This window comes from Schistocerca serialis, chromosome 2, assembly GCF_023864345.2.
Source record: "Schistocerca serialis cubense isolate TAMUIC-IGC-003099 chromosome 2, iqSchSeri2.2, whole genome shotgun sequence".
NCBI lineage: Eukaryota > Metazoa > Arthropoda > Insecta > Orthoptera > Acrididae > Schistocerca > Schistocerca serialis.
In genome coordinates this window covers 903755724-903781415 of record NC_064639.1, presented here as the reverse complement: position 1 = coordinate 903781415, position 25692 = coordinate 903755724, and the positions used below count along the sequence as shown (strand labels likewise).

The 25692-nt window shown below is 45.5% G+C and overlaps 1 protein-coding gene and 1 non-coding gene across 3 annotated transcripts in view; both read left to right on the top strand.

The window, feature by feature from the left end:
- LOC126458255 (protein tweety) overlaps positions 1-25692 on the top strand; it is a 1040173-nt gene that overhangs the window by 860145 nt on the left and 154336 nt on the right. The window lies entirely within an intron of this gene.
- On the top strand, positions 6241-6314 carry Trnat-ugu (transfer RNA threonine (anticodon UGU)). Its single transcript has one exon. It is a non-coding gene; the product is annotated as a tRNA-Thr (tRNA).

Genomic DNA, 25692 nt, shown 5'->3' with positions numbered 1-25692 from the left:
CGCAGCAGCTGCTCTTTTGCATGAAACTCGAGAGGGTATTCGTCGATAAACACCGTCTAACCTTTCTTTTATTCTCTTCAGATGCATTCACGTTTTTCAAAAAGGTCGCTGTTTCTAATACGAAATGAAAGCCCCTGAAAGATGACCCCGTTCATCGATAATCTGTTCTTCCGATGTTCTTCAACTGAATGAAACTGGGAGATGCATAATTAACCTCCGGAGATTCCCAAGGCAGAGTTACGGGGCTATTAATGTTCACTGTAAGTATAAATAATACGGTGGACAACGTCGAAAACTCCGTTAGGCCGTCTGGGGACGATGTTCTTGGCTACAGGAAGAATGAGCAGGCGCAAAATTGCAACGAAATGCAAAAGGTCGACGATTCGTGCAATGACTGGCAGATGAAAATGTAAACAAATGGGGCGCGCTGCTCATTAATAGTGTGGAAGACCCTTTACTGTTGTATTACACTGTTGTTGTAGTGGTGGTCTTCAGTCCAAAGACTGGTTTTATGCAGCTCTCAGTGCTCGCGTATTCTGGGCAGGACTCTTCACGTCTACTTAACTGGTGCCACCTATACCTACGTAAGCCTTCGGATCTAATCTTCTGTACCACCACATTTCAAAAGCTTGGATGTATTCCCTTCTTGTCCGTACTCTTTAAGGGGGGACGTTTATGAAATTGACCAAAAATGTCAATTTTCGATTTATTTTTTATTTGTTAGTGCAGCTCATGGACAATAAGTTCCCAAAGTTTCAATGTTGAAATCGCATTCGAAGTGCCTGAAAATTAATTAAAGGTGTGACGCGGCCTCCCTGCCACGCCAAACTAAGAGGGATAACAACCCCTACATTCACAAGGAGAGACTTCCAAATTGTATCCTGGATCTTGTCAAGCCCACTTACAGGTTTCTGGCCGATGCTGCACTTCTCAAAAAGTGTGTTCATGGCAAAATCCAAAATCCAAATGAGCCTCTACATTCACACATATGGAAACGATGCCCTAAAAACACATTTGAATCTGCTACAGTTGTCACAATTGCAGCTTATGATGCAGTTATTGTATTTAATGATGGGAACGTGGGTAGGATGAAGGTAATAGAAATATTGGGCTTCAAGTTAGGAAATTTTACTCAAGACATCCTGAGAAAAATAGATTTACAGCGTGTCTCTGCAGCTGAAATGTCAGTTGAAGACCTGGTAAAGGAAAGAAGACAGACAACGAGAAGCCAAAAGAGAAGCCTTGAAGGGAAAAACGACCCAGATTACAAATGTGATGCCTTCTGAAGAAGTGACATAAGGAAAAAAGTTAGGTTGAACTTTAAATTGCGTTTCCTGAAAAGTCTGTTTTTTAAAGTTTATGTACCTTTTCCTCAGATTCTATGACTAATAGAATTATGCAATTTTGTACACATATTTGTGTAAACCTAATAAACCTTATCTCAAGCGCAAATTTTGAAATTCTGATTGCAAGCCGTGATATGGGGCAAAATGCTTGGAATTTTGCATGAATTTAAAATTGTGGAATTATAATTTAAAAATTATGAAAATTCTCCTATTTCACCTATTCCAAAAACCTCATGAGAGACGCTTACATATAAAGAGATGAAACATAGAAATTTTTGTAGAAATCTCTTGAATACTTTCTGAGAAAAAGGAATATACAATATTTTTTGAAAATAAAACTTCAAATTCCATTAAAATAAAAGTTGAATATGTGTAATCAAAGGATTTTATATGCAAATCTGTTACTTTCGTGTAAAGACTGGTAGGAAATTTCATTGCCATGTCTCCAAAACTGTGAATTTCGTGCTTTTTTGAAATAGTGTGTGTTTTACTTCCGTGTGAAGCTTTACTACTACCAAATATTTTCGGAGAAGACTTCCAAACCGTAGAATTTATGTTTCGTGTTCAACATACACTGATGTGTAAAGCTTAAGGGGAAAGTAACTTTCGCATGATGTATTACTGGCAAGTGACATAGCTCGATGAAAGTTGGACCATAGATAGAAATAACTGCCACACTGCAGCATGAGAGGTGGCTGAAGAAATACGCAACGAGACGAACAGAAATGACACTTTTATTAAAAGACTGCCTACACTACGCCTGTCCGTCCTCTTTTAGAATACTGTTGCGCGGTGTGGGAGACAGGACTGACTGAGTACATCGAAAAAGTTCACAGAAAGGCAGCACGTTTTGTATTAGCGCGAAATATGGGAGAGAGTGTCACAGAAATGATACGGGATTTGGGATGGACATCATTAAAAGAAAGGCGTTTTTCGTTGCGGCGGAATCTTCTCACGAAATTCCAATCACCAACTTTCTCCTCCGAATGCGAAAATATTTTGTTGACACCGACTTACATAGGGAGGAACGATCACTAAGATAAAATAAGGGAAATTAGAGCACGTACAGAAAAATATATGTGTTCATTCTTCCCGCGCGCTATATTAGATTGGAATAATAGAGAATTGTGAAGGTGGTTCGGTGAACCCTCTACCAGGCACTTAAATGTGATTTGCGGAGTATCCATGTAGATGTAGATGTAGAAGATGATAATTGAAAGAAGTCACCGCGATTCATGATGGTCCATTGGACATTACAAACGGCGGGACATGTTTTTTAATAGGGTGTGATCACCACCGACGGCGGTGCTTTGCTACGTATTGCCATGTTGGCCACTAGGTTGGTAAGGAGCTGTTCTGGCAGGTCGTTCCATTCCTGCACCAGCGCGGTTGACAACTGCTGGATGGAGGACGTACTGCAGAACGTTTCCCCAACACGTGCCACACATCCTTTATGGGACTAAAGTCGAGGCGACGGGCAGGCCAGTCCATTCGCCGAACATTCTCTCGTTGGAAGATGTCCTCTAGCTACTCAGTTCGGTGGGATCCCTCATTGTCATCAATAAAAGTGAAGTGAGGGCCAAATGCACCCTTGAAAAGACGCACATGGGGAAGGAGTACAGTGTCGCAATAACGTTGACCAGCGAGTGAAGCCTGTTCAAAGATTTGGTCAGTACGCCCATGCAACATTATACTTGCGCATACGTAATATGTGGACCACCGACACGATCATGTACGACTGTGTTCGTGGATGCAGACCGTGTTCCCACTTCACGTCACGTGGTGATACGTCCAGCAGTGTAGAACAGGATCATTTTGCTGATCCAGGTGACATCGTGTTGGGAAGCATAATGTTACACCGAGTTAAATCACATACTACACCTGTGGAGCCTGTGGAATGGATTGGAGAGACGCACTACAGTATGTCCACATGCAACAACGGCCATCCAGTTCTGGTCGACCGCGCAGGTGGAGGAATGGGACGCCCTACCTCAAGAACTGCATACCAACATAGTGGCAGCTCGCTTCGGCAGCTGGGGGGTCGACGAGGTGGATTGCCAACCGAAGGAGCCCGGGTTCGATTCCCGGCCGAATCGGAGATTTTCTCCGTTCAGGGACTGAGTGTTGCGTTTTTCTTACATTCCTATCGCCATTAGTGACAGGAAGATCGTCTCAAACACGTAGTCGTATCATCTTTCCACTTTTGAGACCGCTGCATGGGCAAGAAACTAAAGCCAATAAACTGAAATAAAAAAAAAGCCTTGTGGTAAGCACTGGTGCACGGTTCAGAACGTGCATTGCCGTACGCGGTTATCACACACCCTATTACGACCCATATACCGCCGTTTGTGATGTTGAAACGTCCCCTTAAAAAAATTATAAATGACTGTGCCTAAACTGACACACAATATTTTTAGCCCAACGCAGTCTGACTTTCCAAAATCCCTACAAGAGAATGGCCCTGACTAACAATAACCTATACCTTTCATGAATCACTTACCTCACAAAAATCTTCGTTACTCAAACTACTGCAATACAGCGTGCGCCAATACTGCCAGCTGAATAAAAGATTCTAACTACTGAAGGCACTAACTACTGTTAGGCACAGTTAGCAAATGAAAGATTTTGATAGAGAACAAACAATGTATTTACCTTAATAGTGTTCAAAAGTCATAATATGTATATCAGTTCATGACATCCAGTCTTACAAATTTACTGTCTCTGACGGACACACGTCCAGATCATCCGCTCTCAAAACTCCGCCATCTCACTCCCCACATCCACCACTGCTGGCGGCTCAACTCCAACCGCGCAACGCTACGCGCTGTTAACAGCCAACTGCCCAACACTACAATAGCATATACTCCAACAATGCAAACCAATCACAGCCTTCACACAGCACAGTCAGTCATTTTCATATAGAGCGCTACATGGCGTTACCAACATAAAAACGTAACAGCCTACTTACAACCTCAAGGGGTCCATCATGAGTCGTGGCGACTTCAATATAATTATCGTCTTTGAGTAAAAGTGTCGTTTGTATTCGTCTTATTGCATTTTTCTGTCAGTTACCATCAACACTATTACTGTAGCAGTTCTTTCTACGTACGGACCGAGTTTCATCGAGCTGTGTTACTTGGCAGTAGCGGCGCGGAGTAGCCACGCGGTCTAGGCGCCTTGCCACGGTTCTCACCCCCCCCCCCCCCGCCCCCTCCCCCTCACCCGTCAGAGGTTCGAGTCGTGTGTGTATTGCCCTTAGCATGAGGAGTGTGTAAGCCTAGGGGCCGATGACCTCAGCAGTTTGATCCCATTGGAACTTGCTACCACCAACACCACCACCTGACAGTAACACATCATGCGAAAGTTACTTTCTCCCTTACGTTGTACGCACCAGTGTATTTCTCTCAGTCAGAAAATCTTTCCTCGCTATATCTTGTCTGCACTTTACACCCTCTCTACTTCTAATGTCGTGAGCTATTTTCGTCTCCATATAATAAAACTTGTAGACTACAGTGGTGTCCAAAATTAAAGCAACAAACGGAAATTTTGCAAGGTTACGTTTATTTTGCCACAAAACAGTATAAACAGATGACAGTGAAGAAGAAACTATGTAAATAATACATAACGTAAACATAGAGCTAGACAATCATATTCTTCGTTTTTCCCAATTTATCGGATTTGCACACACTTTGCGACAGCTGGTTAATGTGCTCAGTATGGCGTGTGACCACTTCTTGCAGCAATAAACGCCTGACAACCAGGGGGCTTGCTGTAAATAGTGTCATCAGTCTCATATTGAGGCAATAAAGCCCATTCTTCCTGCAGAGCTGCTCACAAGTCTTGGAGAGTGGTTGTTGGATGCTGACGTGATGCAACCCATCTCCCTAGTGCACCCCAGACATGCTACATGGGATTCAGATCGTGAAGCGAGCAGGCCACGCCACTCGTGCAATATCTTCCGTTTCCAAAGACACCTAAACTACCCGTGCTTTATGAGGTCGAGCATCATCGTCCATCAGGTCGAAGTCTGGGCCCACAGCAACCGTGCATGAGATTCTAAGATCTCCTCACTGTACCTGATAGCTGTTAAACCTTAATGATTCTCCCGTACAGTTTCATTAAGAGGTGTTCGCGTAGTCAACATAATTCCTTCCCACACCATTAGGGATCCTCCTCGATTTCAGTCTCTTTCCACAATCTTTGGGTCGTGTTCCACGTTCCCTCCAGGTGCGAATCGTCGAGAATCACTCTCAAGACCAAATCGGGACTCATCTGTGATAAGAAAATTGGCGCACTGTTAAACCATTCAGGTGGCATGTTGACGGCTCCACTCTAGAGCTCCACTCTAGACATTGCCTGCTGTGGAGACGCGTCAGAGGTGCACATACAGCAGATTTCAGACAATAAAGGCCACCATGCCGAAGCCTTCTGTACACCGTTTGCCTCGATTCAACACGTCCAGTGGACGCTGTGAGGTCGGATGCCAGTTGCCGTGCACTGATAGGTCCTCTCCTTTTGATATCACACTTGGTCGGCCATACCCCGTTCCTCGGGATACTGTTTCGGTCTCTATAAACAGTCGCCACGTCCGAGAAACAAAGATTCGCATTAATATACATACTAAGATGGTATCTGTTCTTTCAGTCATGTCCGAAAGAACAGATACCATCTTAGTGTATATATAGTTAAGGCTCACTGGCCACTTGACCATCTTCTTCTTCTGTGCGAATGCACAAACAGTGCCCGAACTCTTACGGGAATCGGCAACGCGCCGCGAGTAATGAGTATAATGGCCGTGGGCACTACGAATGTAGTGCGGGACAATACGTTGAGAATGTGGGTTTCGCGGAAGGCGTGCCAGAGATAAATCCCTGCAGTCGCACTATCCTCTGTGTCCTCGGTGGCTCAGATGGATAGAGCGTCTGCCATGTAAGCAGGAGATCCCGGGTTCGAGTCCCGGTCGGGGCACACATTTTCATCTGTCCCCGTTGATGTATGTCAACGCCTGTAAGCAGCTAAGGGTTTTCATTTCGTTGTAGATTCATGTTAAGCCATTGGGCCACATCAGTCTGTTAGGTGTCTTCTCTGTGCCATACTGCACCGTCTGTGACTGTGTACACAGCGGTTGTGGATGTGGGACTATCCAGGAAACACTACCCCGCTTGATAGCTGCCCCGACGTCACTGCTGGCGTTGTCTGTTGAGCGGAATGCCATCTTCCGCGCAGAACACAATCGTACGGACATCTGTTGACAGTTTGTATGACTATATGGTGAATTGGACACAGGACGGGAAAATAGCGGTTTGTTGCTTTACTTTTGGACACCAGTGTATTTCAGAGTGTCTTTTGCTAATCCGATTCTCTCAGCATCGCCTGGTTTAATTCCACTATATTACATTAACATCATCTTGCTTTTATTGGTGCTTATCTTGCAATCTCTTTTGAAGACTCTATCCATTCTGTTAAATAGCTCTCCGAGTCGCTTGCCGTCTCTGAAAGAGTTACAGTGTCACCAGAAACTGCCAAAGTTTTTTTTTTTTTTTAACTTTAATTTCAAACTTGGCCTTACTTTCCTTTACTGCTTGTCCAATGTACTGACAATAACATCTGCGATAGACGTATGAAAGGTTAAACTTCCGTTTAGTAAACAGTATCTCTGAATGTAAGCCACTAAAGGTGGGGTGAGAGAGTGATTTCTTAATGCGCTAATTTAAAGAGAATGCAAGGCAAAGGCCGCTGTCAGCTCGTCAGCAAAGTTCTTTTTCTCTCCCCAGTTACTCGGCGCTCTGCGACGCATTGTGCAGCCCTGGCGTCGCTTAGCGGCGCAATTTAAACTTTGCGGGGACTCGCAGCGCCGCTAATCATCTGCTCTGGGAAAAAGCAACCGTATTACCGCGCGCGCCCAGAAAGCCGTGAATGGCCGGAGCGCTTAATTACTCGCCTGGCTTTCAGCGCCACGCAAAAGAGTTTACGTAGCGGACGCATTACGCGTCGTGCCTAAAGATTTTATCTTAAGTAGTTCACAACAAGGCCAGCTGCGAAACACGTTCGCTTTTCCATCCTAGTACTTCTGCATCTACAGTTATCTCGCTCCGATCCCTTCCGTGTGAAATGCGGAGGAGGGTATTTCTTACTCCTATAAAACAGTTTGTTATCTTGTAATGTATAAACAATTTTCAGCAGATCATTTTGTTTCTTAATTAAAAAGATGGCAGTCACAATAAATGTCAGAGTAATGTATCTGCTTCACCTGCAGTCTCGTAGATCGCAACCGAATCTCATCTCATCGGTCTTGGAACATACAAATCCAATGGAATCGGGTTCTCATTCTGAATGTTGAATTTTAAGTTCAGATTGTCCACCTCCATGCTGTTCGTTACATACATGAAATTACTTAAAACATCTATAAATTCCTCGTCATGAGTCTCTCCAGACACGATACTTTACGTGACATCTCTCAAAGGACTAACTAGTACACAGTCAAGCCTGCCAGTCATGACACCAGATCACAGGAAACTGATATAAATTTTATTGCAAAAGTGGTATACAAAATACCTTGACTTTTATTACAGTTCAGTTGTTACATTTTACCGAACTGCTTTTCAGTTAATTATTTCCTTTTCTTTTATAAGGGATATTCAGAATTTTGTTGCGTTTTCATTTGACTAACTTCAGTATAATGATTGCACAAGTTCTAATGAAATATTTGACGTTACAAAACGAATTAATCCTTTCTTATACATTAACAAAAATTGAAAATATGTTGTTTACGAATCACAGTTCCACTTATTACATGCCCCGTATAAGTCGCCAGAACATCGACATCATTTTGTAACTGATACGATACCTCTCGTCTCGGCAGTCTTTAATGAACTGTTCGATACCCTCGATTTTATTACTGCCTCCCGTTGCACACTTCACCGGAACTAGGAATCGAAGTACATCAGAAATGCACCGCAGTAAGTTGCTCGAATTTGTAGCTGAGCAGCTGTCACAAAAACGCGCCTACCAACTATCGTTTATGTCGTACAACTCCTTCTTGGTGTTCCCATTTTTTTCCCACCAAAATCAAATAATATACAGTAACAAAATTTCGGAAGTACAAGATCACGGGTTACTGTAAGGGCGAGATAAGCCATTGCAAATGTTAAACGCTGACGCTGATACATTAATAACCGGTGTAACATCCAGAATGTTGAATACAAGCATGCAAAGGTACATGCGTTGTGTTCTTCAGATAACATATGTCAGTTTGTCGAATTGAGTTCCATGGCTGTTGCACTTGGTCGGTCAGTTCAGGGACGGTCAATCCTGTTTGTGGGTGACGCTGGAGTTGTCGTCCAATGATGTTCCATATGCGTTCGATCGGAGACGGATCCCATGATCAAGTAGGCCAAGGCAACATGTCGAACTCTATAGCGTATGTTGGGTAAAAACAGCGGTATGTGGACGAGCGTTATCCTGTTGGAAAACACGCTATTGAATGCTCGTCAACAATGGCAGCCCAACAAGTTGACTCGCCGTATTGAAGTGCGTGGGATAACTAAGAGAGTGCTCCTGCTACCATACGAAATTCCACCCGTGACTAGGTGTACGTCCAGTGTGTCTATCACGCAGATAGGTTGGTTGCAGGTCCTCAATTGGCCGCTTTCTAATTACCAAACGACCTCTATTGTCACCGACGCAGAAGCAGAAGCTGCTTTTATCAGAAAACACAACAGCCCTCCAGTGAACTCTCGCTTGACACCACTGAAATCGCAAACGCATTGGTTTGGGGTCAATGGAATGCACGCTACAGGACGGTTGGCTCGGAGCTGTCCTCTGAAGTAACCAATTTGTGACAGTTCGTTGTGTCACTGTGGTGCCAACTGCTGCTCAAATTGTTGCTGCAGGTGCAGTACGATGCGCCAGAGCCATATGCCAAAGACGAGGGTCTTCCCGCTCTGTAGTACCACGTGGCTGTCCGGAGTCCGATCTTCTTGCGATCGTACATTCTTGTAACCTCCGCTCTCAGCAATCATGTACAGTGGCTACATTCCTGCCAACCCTTTCTGCAATATCGCAGCATAAACGTCCATCTTCTCGTAGCCCTATTATAAGACCTCGTTAGACTCAGGGAGGTGTTGATAATGTCGTATTTGTTGCCTTAAGGAACGAAACAAAATTTCGATGTAGACCCCCTACGCGCGGTATGCCACAAGTCATCCGGTTCGTCTGAAATCAAAATTGAGTTGACGTTAGCGAAGTATATAAGATTCTTTAGGAGTTGTACCTCGCTTAAGTTATTGGGACCATAGGAAAGAAAATTGCTGCCATTTGAAAAAAAAAATAGGGTTTTTTCATCGATTTTTCGACTTCGTCGGCCAAGTAAAAATATTTATAGTTGATGGATCGGAATAAAAGTGGTACAACTCCTAGACAATTTAGTTAGCTTCGTCGGAAACAGTAGATTTGAAGTTCCCACGCGAAAAAAAAAAAAAAAAAAAAAAAAAAAAAAAAAAAAAAAAAAAACGTTATTTCGAGAAACACGCGTTTGAAGATAGTAAACCTCCCTTTAAAGGTATTCTTGACTAACATCAATTTAAAACAAAGGAGAGAGGGTGAAAGTTGCTATAAGTGGGATAAAAACACGGCAGCGGAGCTAAAGTAACGACACGGGGAAATGTAACTGTCTGACCACTTACAAATAAAAAACTTCCTAAAATTTTAGGAAACAAGTTGGACTTATCGCAAAACTCTAAATTCTCGTTCGTTTGAACGTCACTTAAAGTAGAGGACCGATCTGCTGAAATCTGCTGCTGCCCTCTAGCGTGAAATCGAAACGCAGTCTAATTAAATATGGCGCGCTGTGATCTGTACATCACAAGAACCACACACTGGAGGGTTCTCGCGCCGGATCGAGAGGCCATGCGTCACAGGGCCCTGACCTGTACGAAGACACATAATGAGGACCTCATCCCACCTACGTGGCTGGAGGGAGAAACGCCATGCCGCATTGTGGACTTTAGTAGACGGAGCTTATTGTCTGTCACTTTCACCCACTCATTCTCCCATCGACCCAAGACCGTATCTCAACAGCGAGGCTGCACCACGTAGGGCGATGGTACACTGAATTAATTGAGAAGTAGGAGACTGGCTGATGTATTCGCCCTTTAATTCCCCTTAACACCCACGTACGCTGGCACCCAGCATAAAGACAGTAGCATCCCCAGCCTTTGTGGAGCTCTAGTGGTTCAAATGGCTCTGAGCACTATGGGACTTAGCTTCTGAGGCCATCAGTCCCCTAGAACTTAGAACTACTTAAACCTAACTAACCTAAGCACATCACACACTTCCATGCCCGAGGCAGGATTCGAACATGCGACTATAGCGGTCGCGCGGTTCCAGACTGTAGCGCATAGAGACGCTCGGCCACCTCGGCGGGCTTTGTAGAGCGTCCTGGATATTCTCGGCTGCTTTACCTGCAGGATACAAACGTTGTAGAGTGTGAAGGGGAATCAGGGAATCGGAACAGACAAGAAATTTAGCATCCGTAAGACATCTCGTGTGCTCCATTGCCCTCGTCGAACAAAATAAACTCGTGAGCGAGATGTATCTTGAGGACACGACGGATGTTTCGTACGTATGCCTACGGAGTGGGAGTCCGCCAGCTAGCGCCGGGAGAGCGTGTCTCCATCGGCAGCCAGCTTTCCCTTCGTGCCGGGTGGTGTCCTTCCGGTGACTTGTTCGCAAATTCAAAGCGGCTCGGCAAGGCTCTGCAGGAAGAGCGAGGCGCAAATACCTGACAGCAGCAGCTGCAGCAACAGGTAGACCGGCAGCAGCAAATCCTAGCGCCGCGCGCTGGAGCAGGTGGGGGAGGGGGGATCAGGAGTGGGGGAGGGAGTAAGGAGCGAGTGCCGACAAACGACTCGCGCTCACTAGCGGAAGTGCTCCAGCAGCTACCACACGGCGGGGAGGCACTGTTACCGATATAGACAGATAAAAAAGCAAGTGTGCGTGCGTGTGTGTGTGTGTGTGTGTGTGTGTGTGTGTAAGTGTGCGTGCGTGCGTGGGTGCTTGCGTGTGCGCGCATGCGTATTTCGAAGCTTACGTCCCGAACGTCTGAAGCAATTCAAAGTTGTTACATGTATGCTTACTACAATAAAAAAATTACTTTTGAGGTAAAACGCCTCTAGCGTTGTGGGAGTGTGGATGCGAAAATGGCATCAAGTAAACCATAATTCTGGAAAGCCTGGAGTAGACTCAGCCAAACGCGATATATGCAGTACTTCTTCCTTTCTCCTTTTTGCTGCCCCTATCCCGTGTCTTCACAGGTTCGGTGCGCTATTCTGAATTTGGCAGTACTAGTCGTAAAGGGTGGACAGATACCCTTCCTGTTGCCATAATGTGGTGTATATGTGACTTCTCATCTAGGAAGCCAACCTCGGTGAAGAATGTGCAGAGCTGACCCAACGACATATCTTAGGAGTTAATTTCCACAGCATTTGTAGATTTAGAGAAACATTTTGACAATACTGACTGGACTACACGCTTTGAAATTCTGCAGGTAGCACGGGCAAAGTTTACGGAGCGGGAAGTCATCTACAACTTACATAGAAACCAGTCTGTAATTACACTTATCAGCCAGAATATTATGACCATCTATCTAATAGCCGCTATGTCCACCTTTGGCACGGATAACAGCGGCGACGCGTCGTGGCATGGAAGCAATGAGGCATTTGGTAGGTCGCTGGAGGTAGCTGACACCACATTTGCACAGACAAGTCATCTAATTCCCGTAAATTTCGGGAGTGGGCGATTTGCTCTGACGTCGTGTTCAATCACATGCAGATGTGTTCGATCGGGTTCAGATCTGGCGAGTGGGGGGCCAGCACATCAATTGTAACTCACCACTGTCTTCCTCGACCACTCCATCACACTCCTGGCCTTGTGACATGGCGCATTATCTTGTTGAAAATTGCCACTCCCGTCGGGAAACATGACTGTCATGAATTGGTGTACGTGGTGTGCAACCAGTGTACGATACTTCTTGACCATCAAGGTACCGTGCACGAGCTCCACTGGACCTATGGATGCACACGTAAGTGTTACCCAGAGCATTATGGAGCCAACGCCAATATGCCTCCGTCCCTCAGTACAACTGTCAAGGATCTGTTCTCCTGGAAGACGACGGATTCGTGGCCTCCCATCTAGATGATGAATAAGGGATCGGGATTCACCAGACTATGCTACGCTCCGCCCCTGTGCCCATTTCAGTCGCAATTTTCGATGTCGTGGTGTTAACATTGGCTCAAGCTTGGGTTTCGACGGCAGAGGCCAGTCGTTAGGAGGGTTCGGTGCACTGTGTGTTCAGACACACTTGTACTCTGCCCAGCATTAAAGTCTCATGTCAGTTACGCCACAGTTCGCCGCCTGTCTTGTTTTACCAGTCTGCGCACCCTACATTGTCCGATATCCGTAATGAGGGGTGGCCGCCAACCCCCCGACTTTTGGACGTGGTTTCACGTTGGTTTCGCCACGTGTTGAAGACACTCACCACAGCATTACACTAATACCCGACAAGTCGTGCTGTTTCCGAAATAGTCGTGGCGACCCTCCCAGCCATCACAATCAGACTCAGTCGAGACACGGACTGCGCGCTCTCTGATACAGCGTGGACAATGAGTGTTTCTGACTAGCAGTCATTCCTCGCCAGGTGACGTTGCTATCGCATGGACGAGTTTATATCGATCGTAGGTCGGCGGTCATAATGTTCTGGCTGATCAACGTATAAGAGTAGAGAGGCACGAAAGGGAGGCAGTAATTAAGAAGGGAGTGAGACAGGCTTGTAGCTGTCACCAATGTTATTCCATCTGCATGTTGAACTTGCAGTAAAGGAATCCAAGGACAAATCTCGAAAGGGATTTCAAGCTCAGTGAAAATAAATTGAAACTTTAACGTTTGCGATTGACACTGTAATTCTGTCAGAAGCGGTTAAGAACTTGGAAGAGCAGCAGATCGGAAGATATATTATCGTGAAAAGACGTTTTAAGATGATCGTCAACAAAAGTAGGGTAATAGACTTTAGTCGAATTAAATTAGGCGTTCTTGACGAAATGAGATTAGGAAATGATATACCAGAAGTCACAGACGAGTGACGATATCTAGGTAGTAATATAACTGACGATACCAGGAATAAAAAGAATATAAAATGCAAAAAGTTAAAGCAATTCTCTTATTAAGTTTCCTTTGTGACAGTAAGAAAAAACTTTCTGAAAAAAAAAATACCGTAATATGGAACATAAATTTAATTGGCTGGCACTGTCGAAATTTCACCCTTCATTGTTGGACACTTAGACTGCGACCAGGAATGGAGGGTGAAGCTTCGACAATAGCAATCATTCGTGCTGGCTAAGCATCAGGAAAATCAGGAAACAAACATCGGCCGAAGAACCCGAGACAGAAGCCAACAGACATTTAAATTTAACTGTCAAGAGGCCTTTTCTGAAAGTATTTGTCTGAAATATAGCGCAGTACAGCAGTTAAACGTGGACTATAAATAGTACGGGCAAGAAGACTAACGAAACTTTAGAAAGATTGCTGAAAGTTAGAAGGGAGATTTAGCGATTAATGAGGAAATACTGAATCGAGAAGAGGAGAAACGATCCTTATGGCAGCGTTTGTCTAAAATAAGGGCTTGGTTGATAGGAGACATCTTGAGGCGCGAAGCAGTAATGCAGTTAGTAATGAAATGATGTGTTGGGGAGTAATAACTGTAGGGGAGGACGAAGGTTTGAGCATCAAGCAAGTAAGTATGGACGTAGGTTGCAATAGTGATGTAGAGGCGAAGAGAATTGCACAGGCTAGGCTAGTGTGGAGAACTTGTAAGAGGGTGGCGTGGTAGGAATATGAAGGAACTTACGTGTAATAATTATAAAAAACAATCTATATTTGCGTAATGAAATGAAATGATCGTATGGCATTGTTGGCCGGGAGGCCCCATGCGGGGAAGTTCGGCCGCCGTATTGCAAGTCCTTTTTAGGTGACGCCACTTCGGCGACTTGCGACTCAAAGATGATGAAATGATGATGAAGAACACACAACATCCAGTCATCACGAGGCAGAGAAAATCCCTGACCCCGCCGTGAATCGAACCCGGGACCCTGTGCGCCGGAAGTGAGAACGCTACCGCAAGACCACGAGCTGCGGACTACATTTGCGTAGAATTTGTAATTGTAGAGATTGCAGGGATGATTGCTGAGAGGTCTTGGCGACATTTAACCCCTGTGGGTGAGGGCGGCAGTAGGAAGGAATGACACGTAGAACGCAATTCTGGAACGCTTTAAGGACTGCAAACCAAATTTAGTACGAATTTGATTTGCCATCTTTAAAAATAAGTACTGCGGATCCAAACAACCCCTACGATAACCAGGGATTCCGGTAGGGTGTAGCATATCTCCGCAAAGCCTCGGGAAGTTGAAACCATAGTTAGTGCGTGTATGAGCTTACAGGAGAAAATACTGTGGGGCGACACATCTAGAGCACTTCTCTCGAACAGCACCCAGGGGGCCGCCGATCTTAACGCCCCCGTCTGACGGACAGATCATCATCGACCACCAACCATCACGTGCCCTCACTTCATGAGATGCTACGTAGAGGTTTGCAGTTCAGTCCAAGAGACTGCTGCAACAACTGGTAATCGGGATCTTTACGCTAGCACCTCACCTCCCTTCGCCGGCCAAATACTGGCAGCGCAAATTTCCCAGCAGCGGGATTCGAACTCTGTCACCTCCGAGTGGGGCGCCACCGCACTGGCGTGCGTTAGCGACCAGGGGTACTGAGGTTAGGTGGGTGGTGTATGACTTACTATGTGGAAAAAGTGCCGTCTTCATAAGACTCCGCCAGCACGCTGAAGTTGTGGCGCCCAGGTGCGAAGTAGGTGGCATGTAAACGTAACTGGAAACGTAAATAATGTAAGTCGAATAAAGTCCCGAATACATAGTTTCTGATGTCGCTAGGCTGTTCGGATAGAGCTATGGTCGGTGCTTCATTAAGAGTCGTGGCGAAACGTCATCCCTGCTGTGTTATACTCTTAAAATCATATAGCGAACTATGTGTGGAATTTCTTGAGAGATTGCAACTGAGTAGCGGAGCGGGATTCGAACGCGGAATCTTGTCTTTGGTGGAGAGGGGGGGGTGGGGGGGGGCAGTACTCTTTAACTCGTCCTCACAGCTGCACTTGAGCGGGCGCCTGTCCCTACTTTCCAAAGGTTAGGTGGAGGGGGGGGGGGGGGGGGGAGGGCGTGAGGTAGTCAGTCGCGCCTGCAAAGCTGTTGGTAAGAGCACTGCCTGCATGTTGGTTCAGTTTGTAAGTGCCAGAATACTAATCCCAGTCGTCCTAGAATTGTTTTCTGTCGCTCTATCCTTCTGGCAATGATTTATTAATGTGAAAAATGCCATTTTAGACCATGGTTCGGAGTCATTAAACTGCAGGTCCTGCCGTAACTAACAGGTTACATCAGTTCTAACGGTCGAAGGAAGGTAAGGGCACAGTACACCTTTCAACAAAACCATGCCAGTAACGTACTGCAGTGCTCAGACAAACCTTCGGGTTAAGGAGATTACCACTTTGTTTCCAATCGCTGTGTTGCTGTCGACATTATGTCTAAAATTATAGAAGGAAAAACGAAGATGGTTGCTTTTAGGAGACCCAGTTTCTACTAGAAGTGAGTCACAGGGCTGTTCAGCGACGTAAACAGGGCAATAAGGTATGTGTGTATTTACCGGTGGATTAAATTATTTTCTTTTTGACTGTTTCTTCTTCACCACAGACAGCGTCTTGAATAACGAGAGCGTGTGTGTAATCGGCATACAGTCACATGTAGCCTACAGTGAAGAGTGTCGTGACCCTACGGAACAAGCAGCCAATCTGCTTGACGAGAGACCGACTCCTGTAAGAGCGCAGTGTTGTCGCATTAGCAGTGCGGTCTGGCAGACTCGGGCAGAGCGACTGCGGAAACACTTCGCGCGCCTCGTGTAGCCAACCGTTAGAGCCGTCTGCATAATTAAGTGCACCGTTACGGTATCGACCCCGAGACCTTAACTGCTCGCATCTTATCCGGCAGATCGCAGGCGGGGCGCAACTTAACGGTGGAGGGCCGTCCGCAGCTGAGATCGCCACTGAAACGCGGGAGTACTGCCGGTAAAGCACTAAATGAAAGCGGCCTCGCTTCTGATGTTCCGAGGTACAGCTATACGCGGTGACGCCTGATCAGAAGACTATGCAACTAGAGGTGCAGAAGCAAACAAAGATGTCGGCTGTGAATAACGTACAGCGATCTCTACCTAAACTGAATGTACAATTCCACAGGCGTCCGCAAGGTGGTGGGAAAGGGAGGGCTCTCGCCCTCTCCTGGAATTGCTAGCAACGACTGTTTGCGACGCTGCTTAGCTGCAGTTTTAATACTGTCCAGCTGACGGGCAATATTGTGGCTACCACAATACGTCTTTGCTTTCTTATGGTTGTCACGCTGTCAACGGGCAATTATGTTGATGGCTTGAAGTGGCGGCGGTTTTGGCGCTGTTCTGCAGTAAAGGTGGATACTAACCTACACAAAAAAATGCAGAAAGAGAGTCCCGAATCCTTTGCCTCTCTCGCTGTCTCGTTTAACCCACATCAGGCAGAAGAAAAGGGCTGATTCGACATCCTGGTGCACCGATTCCGACGTCAGTTCCCATCACGACATTGAAATGACTGCAATATGCGTGCACGTCATCCATCCACAATCTCCATAAGTTCGCCACCTTCCCTTTGTTGCACAACGGTATAACAACGTAAGTTAGCTTTTTGTGTGTAGACAAAGAACGCACGTGATGCGATGGTGATTCTACTTTCAGTTTTACACGACAAAGCTGTTGTTGTAGACTCTGAAATTTGTAAATTGGAAGTTTGTGGTAAGTACCTATGGGACCAAACTGCTGAAGTCATCGGTCCCCAGGCTTACACACTACTTAATCTAACTTAAACTAACTTACGCTAAGGACAACAAACACAGCCATGCCCGAGGGACGACTCGAACCTTCGACGGGGGCAGCCGCGCGAACCGTGCAAGGCGCCTCAAACCGCACGGCTATCCCGCGCGGCAGACTCTGAACAACACAGCTAGGCTATAATGTAGGTGCAGGGTGACAATTACTGAACTATCTGAAAAAAAAGTAAATTAGTTACAAACTATGGCGTGCACACACTTTCTTCATCATGTAAACGTCACTACAGATAATGAGATTTAGGTTATGACATGTTCGGTATGCGTGCCATCATTGGCGATGATGTGGCGCAGAGGAATAGCGAAATTCTGCATGACCCGCTGAAATGTCGGAACATGACGCTGTCTATGTCCTCCTGAATGGCTGTTTCCAGCTCAGCAATGGTTTTGGGGTTACTACTGAACACCTTGTCCTTAGTGTAGCCCCACAAATAGGAGTCGCATGTGTTTAGATGCGAAGAATATGGCGGCCAAAAGAGGCCCATCACGGTGGACTCTGGGTATCCAGACCCCGAATGCGATCGCCAAAGTGCTCCTCCAGGACATCACTCTCGTGCTTCGATGGTGTCGAGCTCCGTCTTGCATGAACTCATCTTGTCGAAATCAGGATCACTTTGGATAGTGGGGATGAAATGACCTTCCAGAATCTTCAAGTACCGTTCGGTAGTCACCGTGCCATCAAGGAATATCGCAACGATTATTCCGTGACTGGACACTTCACACCACACAGTCACCCGTTCAGGGTGAAGAGACTTCTAGATCGCGAAATGCGATTCTCAGTCCGCCAAATGCGCCAATTTTGCTTATTAACGAACCCATCCAAATGAAAGTGGGCTTCGTCGCTAAACCAAACCATATTGCGCATAATAATTTCCGTCATGTCTTGCAGCGAACCATGCAATCTAAACGTCCTGAGGCAAACCTTTCAGAAGTTATGACGATTTTATTTCATATAGTTCAACAATTGTCACCCTATGTGTACGTCTATACTTAACCTGTGATGCGAAATACATCAGTCAAAAAAAGAAAATAGTTTCATTCGTTGGGAGAAGGGAAAAAGTATAAAATTTCGACGGCGAAAAGATGCCCGCTGCATGAACTGGGACTACGCTTTTCCCAATCAACCTAAAAACTTTAGCTTACAAAGCCACCGTCCAACTTAACTTATGCCAGTGTGCGCTAAAAAATAGGAATCATGAAACTAATGCAATAAATCCATTAACATGAGAAGTTCTGTATGCACAAAAAGAGAGTTCAGTAAGCAACATCTAAATTTTACCCTGTTTATCTACTCCGAGGTGCATTGTGCCTTTTTTCTTTATTTTTGTTAATATTCAACAGGATTTTTCTCAATTGTTACGACTCTTTTAAATTTCATATTTTTAATTTTCAGTGTCAGTCTAATATTATTACAATATGAATTAACTTTTTGTCCATATTTTCTAGCTATATTTTATAACTCGTTGGATATCCTGAATTTAATAATATGAGAACATAATTTCAGATCGTTGAATAAAAAACGTAACATCGACTTTCACACTAATAATTTAAAAAAGATGTACTCTGCATAAGCTATTAAATGTGCACGCTGTTTCGATACCTAAATAATCTACCTTAAAAGTAGTAATTGAATAACTATCAATCGTTAGCGGTAAAATAAGTTTTGTATACATCCTGTAAATGTTAGTTCTTGGGGCAGGACATATTTCCTAACTCACTAAATCAGTTGCAAAAAAAATTTGTATTTTAGAATCTTGTTCCCTCCCCCCCCTCCCCACCCACAACTCACCACCCCTCTGGCATTAATTCCTGCTGCCGCTCACGACTAACTGCAGCCGTCTGATAGGACCGGCCAAATATCCTTTTATTTCACGGCTGTCATGTTGTATTTAGGCAAAAAACAAAGTATCACTAGAACAACAATTAAAAATAGTTTCCGATTACATCGGATATTCCGGATTTCTGGAGCAGAACAAAATGAGCTGTTTCAGAACTAGTCCAAAGAAATTGGTAACAATTGTGCTATGTCGTTTGAAAACTCATGTGTGATCTCTACATTGATATAATGACAAGAAAATTGATTCTGCTTTATTTTCGCGTACTCTTTAATCGTTCTATTGCAGAAGTACGAAATAAAAGCAAAACATGTCACGATAAAGTACTTCACAAACCTACGCATCACATGTTCGTGGAAATCATCTTATTGTTCTGTACTATCTTTAGGACAGGATTACCCCACGCAACAGAAATGACTGTGGTATACTACAGAAATACATCTACATGATTGCACTGCAATTCACAATTAACAGGGTGTAAAAGCCAGAGCGGATTTTTTTCGACTGACTGAAAGTATGTGCGTTACTCTGGAAACAATTTTGGGGCGTATTTTGTGCTTTTTTTTGGGGGGGGGGGGCAAACTCGTATAACAGAAAATTTCAGCGTTTAATTTATGTGTAAAACTACGGATATTAATAAAAATTAGAATGCGCTCTTTGGGTCTCTGGAATGAGGGGGTGGCTGGAAAATCAGCAGCTTCAATTTACAACACTCGTGCAGTAACGAACCCTAATGAGCGGCTACAATTTTTAATGCGGGAGATGATCGCTGAAATATTTACAGTGGTTTGAATTATTCAGCTGTTACGGCAGACGACGTACTGAATGAAAGTGTGCTGACTACAGGGAAACGAACAAATGCTCTCGACAGGTCGTCACCCTGGGAAGAGTGTTGAAGAGTTTCTTTAGCTTTCACTACTCACTGAGCATTAGCAAGTTTTAACTCAACACTAGCTTTTGCAACTTGAAGATCAATGAATCAAAGACTATTACTATCATCATCGGTTTTCCAGTCCAGTTGCCCGGGTGTGGGTTACTGGTACCCTCCACTTGGGTCTGTCTGTGTGCCATTCTTCTCTCAGGGCTGTATCCTCTTCTTCCTGTATCCTCCTTCACTTGGTCCGGCCATCTCTTCCCTAGTCTTCCTGCGGGTCTTCTACCAGCTATATCAGTATGTTGTTTTACTGTCCTTCCATTCGTTTGACATGGCCAAATGTCTCAAACGGGACCTTGCATTTTTTTCCAAGAATGTGTACGCTCCAGCGTCTTCCTTTATTTCTTCTTTTCTTACCGTATCCTTACTAGTTTTATAGATCTAGTTTAAAGTACTTCATTTCTGCAGCGTAGAGATTGTTGGCGACTTGTTTGGTTGTTGTGCAGGTTTCTAGGTCATATGTTGTTATGGGGATAAAGTTGATGGAAAACAAGTCTAAAATTTTCCTCTATCTTATCTGTTGTTGTCGTGGTCTTCAGTCCGAAGACTGGTTGTGGGTGCAGCTGTCCACACAGGTCTATGCTGTGCAGGCCTCTTCACCACCGCGAAACTACTGCGACCTACATGCACTGGAGCCTGCTTACTGTGGTCGAACCTTGGTCTTTATAACCCACACTTAATTTCTTTCCCAAATTAACGATTCTTTTACGCCTCATGATGTCTCTTGTCCATCTGTCTCTTCATTTAGTTATTTACATCATAAACTTCTTTTTTCTCGAGTTCGGTTCAATACCTCCTCATTAGTCACTCGATCTACCCATCTATTATTTACCATTCTCTCGTAGCTCCAATTTTCTAAACCTTCTACTTTTTTCTTGTCTGAACTGTGTATCGTCAACGTTTGATGTCTGTATCCCGTAAGCCTTCATTTCAGACATACACTTTCAAATGGTTCAAGTGGCTCTGAGCACTATGGGACTTAACATCTGAGGTCATCAGTCCCCTAGAACTTAGAACTACTTAAACTTAACTAACCTATGGACATCACACACAGCCATGCCCGAGGCAGGATTCGAACTTGCGACCGTAGCAGTCGCGCGGTTCCGGACTGAAGCGCCTAGAACCGTTCGGCCACCGCGGCAGGCTAAATATACTTTCAGAAAAGACTTCCTACACTTCAATTTGTGTTCGATGTTAGTAAATTTTTCTTTATCAGAAGCCTTTTTCTTCCTATTTCCAGTGTCCATGGTACATCTTCTCTATTTCGGCCATCGTAATTCATTTTGACGCCCAAGTGGCAAACTCATTTGCTAATTTTAGTCTCTAGTCGTAATCTAATTCTCTTAGCATTGCCTGATTTAATTTGACTACATTAGTGTGTGTGTGTGTGTGTGTGTGTGTGTGTGTGTGTGTGTGTGTTTGTGTCTGTGTGTGTGTGTGTGTGTGTGTGTGTGTGTGTGTGTTTTCTCGAGCATAGCTGAAGAACTCCTGGAACAATTTCAAGGAAACTTGTTGCGCATGTGACTTATTATGGGGAAACAATCACTGTAAAGGTAAGACCGTCTTTATTTGTGGGAGCTGAATTAGGAAGCCGTTGATATGTAAAAATAATGGAAAACGATCGATATTAATGTCGGAAGCACAGTTTTCGGACTCACTGTGGTAGTTGATGACAATCCTGATAATCTTTAATCCCTAGGGGGCTGGGGAGGGGTGCGAGATGTTGCTAGGAAGGCATGACGTGTAAAGCATGTCAGGAACGACCGTTAAAAGACCGTCTGTATCGATGCTAGGCAATTTAAATGAAGAGACAATCATAACAAGAAAGGGATAGGATGCAACAGTGTACATCCCTTGGGCACCACTCTTACCGATGAATCTCCGTTTTGACTTTAACGAGTGGCAACTACCAGTGATAATATTTGGTTAATAAAGTAGAGGTGTAATTTATCAAGTACTGTGATATGGGTTTCGGATCTCCTTTTTTCTCATGGGCAGTTTCATGTTGCTTGATCAATAGAGTATGGACACAAGGATTAATTTATTCTCGCACGTGGACGAGAAAGTAAAATTGTTATACACTGAAGAGTAAAAGAAAATGCTATACCTGCCTTATATTGTGTAGGACCCTCGCGAGCACTCAGAAATGCCGCAACACGACGTGGCATGGACGCGACTAATGTCTGAAGTAGTGCTGGAGGGAACTGAGAATATGAATCGTGCAGGGCTGTCCATAAGTCAGTGAGAGTACGAGGGGGTGGAGCTGTCTTCTGAACAGTACGTTGCAAGACATCTCAGATATGCTGAATAACGTTCATGTCTGGGTAATTTCGTAGCCAGCGGAAGTGTTTATACTCAGAAGAGTGTCCCTGGAGCCACTCTGTAGCAATTCTGGACGTGTGGGATGTCGCATTGTTCTGCTGGAATTGCCCAAGACCGTCGGAATGCACAATTGACATGAATGTATGCAGGTGATCAGACAGGATGCTTAAGTACGTGTCACTTGTTCGAGTCGTATCTAGACGTATCAGGGGTCCCATATCACTCCAATTACACACGTCTCACACGCTTACAGAGCCTCGACCAGCTTAGACAGTCTCCTGCTGACATGCAGGGTCAATGGATTCATCAAGTTGTCTCCATACCCGTACACGCCTGTCCACTCGATACAATTTGAAACAAGACTCGTCCGGCCAGGCAACATGTTTGGAGTCCTAAACAGCCCAATGTCAGTGTTGACGGGTCCAGGCGAGACGTAAGGCTTTGCGTCGTGCAGTCATCATGGGTACGCGAGTGGGCCTTCGGTTCCGAAAGCGCAGACACTTATTGGTGGCCCAGCTTCGAAATCTGCAGCAATTTGCGGAAGGGTTCTCTTCTGTCACGTTGCTCTTCTCTCAAGTTCTCTGTAAATTTCAGTCGAATTTCTAATCACTGCTGTGTCACGCACCGTCACATGTAATGAAGCCGGCCGAAGTGGCCGTGCGGTTAAAGGCGCTGCAGTCTGGAATCGCAAGACCGCTACGGTCGCAGGTTCGAATCCTGCCTCGGGCATGGATGTTTGTGATGTCCTTAGGTTAGTTAGGTTTAACTAGTTCTAAGTTCTACGGGACTAATGACCTCAGCAGTTGAGTCCCATAGTGCTCAGAGCCATTTGAACCATGCAATGAATTTTGATTTCGTTTCCTCCTCCCTTTCTGGATGACTCACTTTTTTGCCAGACAGTAAACGAGTAATGAGTATCAAGTGACAACTGAAAATTTATGTCTGACTCAGACTCAAACATGTCTTTCCTTCTCTTGCGTTTGATTATTCCGTCATATCTCGTGGGAGGACTTACGTTAGCCGGAATTGGAAATCTTATGTGGGAACATGAGTGAGAGTGAAAGTCTGAATAAGTCTTGGTTAAGGCGGCCGCTCGCCGTAAGCGGAAATCCTGCTTCCTGTCCCTGACTGGTAAAACGCTTCAGTAGTCAATATAGATTTGTTACAGCAATGTATTGAATCACTCTGATACAGCTGCGGGACTGGAAGAGTTCGAGCACTGTCTAGTTGAACTTACAACTACTTATAGGTACTTGTTACGGTCTTCTGTCGGAGGATGTTCCTCATATGGCAATACCACTGCAAGAATTAATACAGAAATTTTCGTCGCAATCCCATGTCCGAACAGAGAAAATCTGCATGCACTGCGATCACTGATATCATACCATGGTACGGTTTCTTTTAATAAAATTTAAAACTGCGCGAAATCCGAAGGCCTGTGTCAGAGCCGCAGTGTTCGACTAGGCGTATTCCTATTTAAGATGGCGAGAACGGTAATTAAACTCAAGTAACCACGTGTTGGTAGACCTAAAGTGTAATATACCTCCCTAGCCAGATTGTCAGTTGTTGTTTTTCACATCAGAAATTCAATGCTAAACTAGAAACAAACTAAATACACTCCTGGAAATGGAAAAAAGAACACATTGACACCGGTGTGTCAAACCCACCATACTTGCTCCGGACACTGCGAGAGGGCTGTACAAGCAATGATCACACGCACGGCACAGCGGACACACCAGGAACCGCGGTGTTGGCCGTCGAATGGCGCTAGCTGCGCAGCATTTGTGCACCGCCGCCGTCAGTGTCAGCCAGTTTGCCGTGGCATACGGAGCTCCATCGCAGTCTTTAACACTGGTAGCATGCCGCGACAGCGTGGACGTGAACCGTATGTGCAGTTGACGGACTTTGAGCGAGGGCGTATAGTGGGCATGCGGGAGGCCGGGTGGACGTACCGCCGAATTGCTCAACACGTGGGGCGTGAGGTCTCCACAGTACATCGATGTTGTCGCCAGTGGTCGGCGGAAGGTGCACGTGCCCGTCGACCTGGGACCGGACCGCAGCGACGCACGGATGCACGCCAAGACCGTAGGATCCTACGCAGTGCCGTAGGGGACCGCACCGCCACTTCCCAGCAAATTAGGGACACTGTTGCTCCTGGGGTATCGGCGAGGACCATTCGCAACCGTCTCCATGAAGCTGGGCTACGGTCCCGCACACCGTTAGGCCGTCTTCCGCTCACGCCCCAACATCGTGCAGCCTGCCTCCAGTGGTGTCGCGACAGGCATGAATGGAGGGACGAATGGAGACGTGTCGTCTTCAGCGATGAGAGTCGCTTCTGCCTTGGTGCCAATGATGGTCGTATGCGTGTTTGGCGCCGTGCAGGTGAGCGCCACAATCAGGACTGCATACGACCGAGGCACACAGGGCCAACACCCGGCATCATGGTGTGGGGAGCGATCTCCTACACTGGCCGTACACCACTGGTGATTGTCGAGGGGACACTGAATGGTGCACGGTACATCCAAACCGTCATCGAACACATCGTTCTACCATTCCTAGACCGGCAAGGGAACTTGCTGTTCCAACAGGACAATGCACGTCCGCATGTATCCCGTGCCACCCAACGTGCTCTAGAAGGTCTAAGTCAACTACCCTGGCCAGCAAGATCTCCGGATCTGTCCCCCATTGAGCATGTTTGGGACTGGATGAAGCGTCGTCTCACGCGGTCTGCACGTCCAGCACGAACGCTGGTCCAACTGAGGCGCCAGGTGGAAATGGCATGGCAAGCCGTTCCACAGGACTACATCCAGCATCTCTACGATCGTCTCCATTGGAGAATAGCAGCCTGCATTGCTGCGAAAGGTGGATATACACTGTACTAGTGCCGACATTGTGCATGCTCTGTTGCCTGTGTCTATGTGCCTGTGGTTCTGTCAGTGTGATCATGTGATGTATCTGACCCCAGGAATGTGTCAATAAAGTTTCCCCTTCCTGGGACAATGAATTCACGGTGTTCTTATTTCAATTTCCAGGAGTGTATTATGTAAAAGGTCCTAGGACCTCCTGCGGCTCGAAACACGGACCTCAAGATTATTGGCCGAGTCATGCTTACCGAGGCATCGAGTAACAGTCAAGTCCTCGTATGGAATATTTGATTGGCTTTTTCGTCATATCAGCCATTTTCAAGAATGCTTCTTGGGATTAGGCTGCCGAAGGATCATTCCATGCGC